Below are 7,500 nucleotides of genomic sequence, written 5' to 3' on the forward strand. Positions count from 1 at the left end.
GAGGCACACCTCAACACCCTTCAGACCATACAAAATAAAGCCTTAAAAAATACAGGCTGCACAAATACAACACCTACAGACATCTACACTATGAAACAAAAGTCCTCAAAGTCAAGGATCACCTTGACATGAGAGGCACACACACACTTGCTGGAGCCTCCACAAACACAACACACCCGCTACACTACATAGCAAAACACCCACACACACAAACATAAAGAAATACCTATATCACACACAAATACTCTCTTCTCTTCCTCCAAAACCACCAAATACCAGCCTCCAGAAACATATTCGTACTTATATCACTCACTGCTCCATTAACACACTAAAAGACAACACATTGCTACATGCTAGACCCCCTGATATCCATCCCTCTGAATCCTCTCTCCCACGAAAGGACTGAGTCCACCTGGCCAGACTGCGATGCGGCCACCAAACATCCCTTCTAAGCTACCAGAAGAGACTGGATGACCGCAATGTGGACAACTGCCCAGTATGTAATACTTCACCCCATACTGTTGAACACACAATGGAAGACTGCATTATACACAATCACGCACGCAAACAACACAACATACACTCTATAAAGGATATGTAGGAAAACCCAGTTCCGGCTGTGGCATTCCTTAAGGAGACAGGACTGCTCGGACAGACAGTCTAGGAAACGACAGCAACAACCATACGTCCCCTTTATTACGGTATCACGTCCATTCAGATTTTATCTTATAAACATTGTAAGATTTCATTCAAGTTAGGGCTACAGCTGGAAAGGGGACCCACTAGCTCAAGTTGGCATTCAGATCGGTGCCCCTTTTCCCTGAATGAAATAGCCTATTTTTGTCATAACCAAACCTAAGCAGTAAACTTTGCACCTGAAGTTGTTAGCTATAGAATAATGAGCTCATTTTTTTGTAAATACATCAACGAATAGAAAAGAATAAACAATACAAAAACAAAAGTTCTAATCATTGCTTTAGACGTAACAGAGGAAACAGTGCATTATAAAAATAAATGATTCGAAATAAAATGCCTGTAAACTGGAAGGAAAGATATTGCACAATATTCTTATGATGGAAACCGACAGATTAAAAGGAGGAAAGAAGGTAAAGAAGGGAGAAGAAAAGAAAGAAAGATAAAGGGAGTTTTTTTTACAAAATGTGTTGTAACCCTCAAGTTGAACAAAACTATCTGACATTAGCTAAAACAGAAAAATTGGATTAACCATTTTGGGTAGAAGGATTGAAAAAAAAAAGACCCCGATTTTTTTATTTTTTTATTTTTTTTTTTTTTTTTTTTTTGAGATTTCAATAAATATGTCGGAATGTTTTGATCGGGATGTATTTATTTCTTCAACTCTTCCAGGATAATGAGGTTCTCTAAAGCTGAAGAGGGTTGCCTAGGCTAGCCAAGGCAAAAACTCCTAACATTCCCACTTTATTAGAAATGGTTACTCTTTGAGAACGCAGAGTTTCTCAAGGAGGGAATGAGTTTGCCTGGTCATGGTCCCGGTTGGCTCGGAAAGATTAAAGAAAATGTGTGAAAGAGAAGTATAGACGAAGGCTGAATTGAAGCAAAAGAAATTAAATTTGAGATCAAACAAGTTTGTTTTATGTGTGCCATTGTGGCGTGTTGAAGTCAACCTCGCCTTATAACCACGTAAACCCGAGTTCGATTCCCACAGGCAATGGATGACTTCCGTTTTCGTGAGTGTCTGAGTACATCGGATGAAAGTAACGGCTTCTACAGTAGCTAAACGCATTCAGGACCAAATTCAGTTTTTCTGTGAAAAACAAATTCTCTATCAGTCTCCTCAGGAAACAGTTTTCTTGTTATCACGAGATCTGCAACTTGGCATTTGCACGAGTTTATAACACTTCAACAGCTCCAGTTGTATGCTCAATCAGCTCTTAGTTGATTTTATCTTGCTAAGGGTTAATTCTCTGTAAACCAGAAGCCTCCCCATTTTAAAGTGAAAAACAGCTTACATTAACTGGAGTTCTTAGACCGCCGAGAGACTAAAATTAAGCTGAATAGAATCACTGGGTTATTTGTGCAAACTATATATCGTATGTCGAGGGGTTCAATAATGTTGATGGTTTTCATCCTCAACTTAAGTGGAACAACCTGGTCAGCATTTTCACGGCAGTCATGATGACTGGTCTGAATATGGCCATATAGAAGTAACCAGATAATTATAGATATACAGATAATTATATACATAGATAATTATAGGTATATAGATAATTATGCCACTGTACCAAAAGGGTTTGATCAAAAGAATGACAACCCTTTTGCTCTGGTGATGTTCAAATTGTTTAGTCTCATTCAAAATATGTGGAGTGGGTCAAACTTTCAGAACTAACAAACTTCTTTAAAATTTAATAGAATCGTCTGGTATTAACCAGAATAAAACCACTAAACCAAGCATTTGGGTATAAAAGAATATTATTTGATCTTTGCGTAGATAATCTGTTTACGAGAAGAGTGTCACGTGAAGCAGCCAGAATAAACGGAAAAGAACCACTTTGTATGGAAGAAGTTGAAGCAGTCTCTGTAGGTATAGGAACAGAGTAAAGTAATTTTACAAGATATATGCCTCCGTGGTTGCTCGTTCTAGGTCAAATTCTATATACAATCTTGACAAATAGGACCATCATTCCCCACGAAAACGAGAACATTTATACTTTCTTTTCGTTTTACTTTTTTGACGTTGAATCATTGTTCAGGGCTGCTTTCCGGCTATACCTATTTATTCAACTAGGGTGATACCAATAACATTGTTCTGGCTTCAGTCAGACGGATTTATTCAGCCAGAAGGCAAAACTTGAGACAGCATGAAGCTTCAGTTAATTGTGGTCTGATTTTCGTTATCTTGTTTTCGTTACTCATCTTATTATATATATATTTTTTATTGCATCGATTTATTGACTTTTTTCTCTCCTGGGGAATCATATCCATAGGAAACTTTGCTTTGGTTGATGTTAAACGATTCCATTTACTTAAGGGCTCCTAATGTTTTTGCAGTATAAGAATTTTCAAAGACCTCATCAAAGGGTAGGTTCAATGTTGGACGTCCCAAAGGTCCTTTAAGATGAATAAAACTGACTGGCGTCACCCAGAATAGAATCCTTTGTGATACTGAGCTCCTCCAAATAGAAATTAGAGAGTTGATCTTATATCGTTCTGCTCGACTTGTTAGTACCTTTTTTGAACTGCCGGTAGACCATTTTGTTCGGTTGTGGGAGGTACTGCATGCCTGTTGGAAGACTAATTTATGGCAAATGAGGGCACATTTCGACCCATCTATCTTCATGTTTTCCTACTTTTCTCTACTACGAGGAGGCCGGGAGGAACTGCCACCATCTCACCATTTAGTTTGATTGCGTTTCCTCTTTTTCTTACACTTTTCTCTAAGATCTCTCTCTCTCTCTCTCTCTCTCTCTCACACACACACACACACACACACACACACACACACACACACACACACACACACACACACACACACACACACACACACACACACACACACACACACACACACACACGCACACACACACACGCACGCACGCACGCACGCACGCACGCACACACGCACACACACACACACACACACACACACACACACACACACACACACACACACATACACGAGTACTTTGGGGTGAGGGTAAAAATCAGCTGCGGAATTGAATGAAAGGTTTCGGATAAAAAAAAAATCCAAACTTACCATATCTGAGATATCTTAATCCTAAACTATAGAATAAGGAGAGATATACACAAAAACATAGCATGGATGATTCAACGTATATGTCAAACTTATCTGAGGAACACATCACTGACGATATGAAGTCGACATTCCACTTACATGACAAAGTGACACAGTATGTGTCACTGACGGATGAACCACTGTAAGCCACTCACTACTTTGTGGAAGGAGAAAGCGCATTCTAATACGTGAGTTTGATGAACAAATTACATATCAGCTAAATACCATAACGCAATTAGCAGTGTTTCTTAAAGTAAAAAACGTATTTTCACTTTTTTTCCTTTGTTTCCCAACTACACGGGAAGTGTTCCATGTAGCTAATATTAGAATTAGTTATTTTACACAAGATCCATTACCTAAGTACTATTTCTTTCACCCCGTCAACACTTGTTAAATTTCATACATAATATAACTTACTTTATTTTATTCAAAATACAGCGTTCTTGATATTTCTCTACATGTAGTTTGGTCTATGTCGAGTAACCTACCAACACGATGCAACTTCAGCTCTTATCCATGGATGATTTTTTAGTTTTGAGAATAAGACTTTATCAGACAAATGTCAAATGGAAAATGTTCAGAAAATCTCGTTGCTAACTGAACACTACTATATGTTGTTTTTACCTAACAAAGAGAGAAAGCACAACAGGTAGAAAGTGATGATCATACGTAGGAGCCATTATCGTAAGAGAAGATGAATATACATTCACCATATGTGTACGCTGATCTGATGGCGTAGTCGAAAACGTGCTGGCCTCGCATTAGCTTAGTTCTGGGTTCGAATCCCCTACTTTTCTCCGACTCCCAGCAGTAAATAATCCCTGCACCAACAGTCCAAGCACGCAGGACAAAGTTGGTGGCATCGGTTGCAGCTACGTGCCTCCTGGTGTAAGGTCCTCACCTCTCTCTCTATGTATGTCAATGCTAGTAGATACACTAACTAGTATCTTGGATGAGAAGACTCTGGAAACGAGAAGCTAGACGCAGGCAGATCAAATCCACTAAACTCAGCACATAATGTCCGCAAGGGCATACGACCTAAAATTCAACAATTAAGACAAAGGCTATTATGCTTAGCTACCTCGCAGAACAGATAATACCCGAAATGTGGAAAAGAACTAACTAGTTTACCTGGATGTATAAATGTATGTAAAATGTAGTGGAGACCTTACGCCAGGAAGCGCCTAACTTTGGCTGAGGTCTTCACCATTGCTGTATGCGTTAGCGCAGATAGGGTAAGTGGCATTCATTAATCCTTGTTGAGAATCGAGCTCGATTCTATGTACCGCAAGGTTCAGCGTCAAATGTGTGCAATTGTTTTGTGCATATGACTATTATTCATTTGGTATGCATGGCTTATTGCGAGACTAATTGCGTAACTTATTGCATGATTTTGCATGATTCATTTCATAAGAGTGCATGACTGCCAACTCTATGAATACATGACTAGGAGAGGAAGAATCCGTACACACAGATGAATGTTTAAGTGTGCTTGTATACGTGTTAATCACGCATCAAATTACCATATCAGGCATAGCATGATTTATTGCACGATTTTCCCTAACTTAATCTATGACTAGCAGTATCATGAATGCATAACTAGGGAGGATGGGACACTTACAACAATACATGCAAATGTATGGTAAGTTACACCAGGAGACGCTTGGTTGCGACCAAAACTGTTATATTTACTCCAAGCACTTAACTGTCAGGAGGTATTAGTTGTCGACAGCTCTTAGACTCGAAACGAGGAATAATGATTGAAGAAAAGGTTTTTATCCTGAATATTAGAGTAGATTTGAACAACAGTACTAGGACGTGGATGCTTTGAGATTAATGTACAGATGTAGACATAAGAATGACTTATTTCCACACTTCATCTTCTTCCTTCACATCTTCATCTTCGTTCGCGTCCTTATCCTCTTCTTATTATTCTTCCTCGTATTCCTCCTCCTCTTCTTGCCTCTTTCTTCTTCCTCTTCTCTCCTGTTCCTCCATAAGAACATAAGAATATAAGAATGAAGGAGACTGCAAGAGACCATAAGGTTAGTAAGTCTAATCCATTTGTTGTACACCCTATTAGTAAACCAATTCTTGCCTATTTCATTCTTAAATCTAAATTTGTCCAGTCTAGATCCACTACTGCGAGTCCTACCCTGTTGTCTTAATATGATGACCTTGTTTGTGTCACCCACATTAAAGCCTTTGATCCACTTAAACCCCTCTATTAAATCACCCCCGCACTCTGCGTCTTTCCTGAGTGTAAGTTATGGTACCTAAGCCTCTCTTCGTAAGGTAAATTTCTAAGCCTTTGTATCATTTTGGTCATTCTCCCCTGTATTGAGTCTAGTGAACTGATGTCCATTTTATAAGACGGAGACCAAAACTGTACCGCATAGTCAAGGATGGGTCCAACTAACGCTAGTTTGATAATTACCTCTGCACTTCTATTCATAACCGTCCTAGCAATGAAACCTAATGCTCTGTTGGCTTTATCCCTGGTGCTAATACACTGTTTTCTGGACTTAAGGTCAGGACTCAATAGAACTCCCAAGTCTCTCTTGCACTCAGTTTTCTCTAAAAATGTGTTATCTAATCTATTTCTGTTTTTGGGGTTATGTTGCCCTACGTTTAACACGGTGCACTTAGAGATATTGAAGTCAATTTACCATTTCACCAACAATATGAATAATTTGTTAAGATCATCCTGTAGAATCTCGGGGTCGTCTCCTGACCTAATTAGGCGCACTATTTTAGTGTGGTCCGCAAACTTACTAACACCAATATTAATCCCATTGCACAAGTCGTTTATATGCATAATGAACAATAAGGGACCCAAAACCGAGCCCTGGGGAACTCCACTAGAAACACTCCCTCATGTGTATTTTACACTACTTATGGTGACCCGATGTTTTCTGTCACTGATCCAAGCTGTAACCCATTCAAACACTTTTCCTCCTATGCCATGGGCTTTGATTTTATTTAGTAGTCTCTGTTGGGGGACTTTGTTGAATGCTTTGCTAAAGTCAAAGGAAATAACACCGTAACTATCATTGTATCCTCATTGTCCTCTTCCTTTTCTTTTGTCTTGTTTTATTTACTTTTATCCTATTTTCTCCTGCAGATACTATCACGCTTCTCCCATACTCCCTCTCCACGCCTCCTCCTAATCTTTCCCTTCCACCTTAACATCCTGCTATACTCCTTTCCATCTCTTCCCTTCCCTTTTCCCATTTTCTCTTCAGTTTCTCATCTTCTTTCTTACTCCGACCTTAATATTTGGTGCATCTCTTTTTTTTTCTCGCCTTCTCTTTTGCCCCTCTTTTTGCAGTCATTTATCCAATTTTTAACATCACCTCCACCTCTCCCTTTCCTGATACGTTTCTCCTATTTCATTCTAGTTTCTTCAATTTATCCCGTACATTTTTTCCTTATTGTTCCATTTTCCTTTCTTCACCTTGATTTTCATCATGCTTCTCTGCTCTTTATGCCTCTTTATCTTATATTCTTCTTTGTCTTCACCTTTCACATTTTTCTTATCGTCCAAGATTTTCTCCTCCAATTCTTTTTCACTGCCGTTGACTGCAGACGCTGTCATTTCCAAAAATTTCAGTGGATTTATATGTTGAACCTTTCTTGACCCAGAGTCATCATCATTCTTCGATCACAGAGCAGATTTTTTCCAATAGTAATATTCTTATTAAAATGTACGTAGAAATAAAGCCAAA

Source organism: Oratosquilla oratoria, chromosome 41 (genome assembly GCF_046742065.1).
Source record: "Oratosquilla oratoria isolate Oo_2021 chromosome 41, ASM4674206v1, whole genome shotgun sequence".
Lineage (NCBI taxonomy): Eukaryota > Metazoa > Arthropoda > Malacostraca > Stomatopoda > Squillidae > Oratosquilla > Oratosquilla oratoria.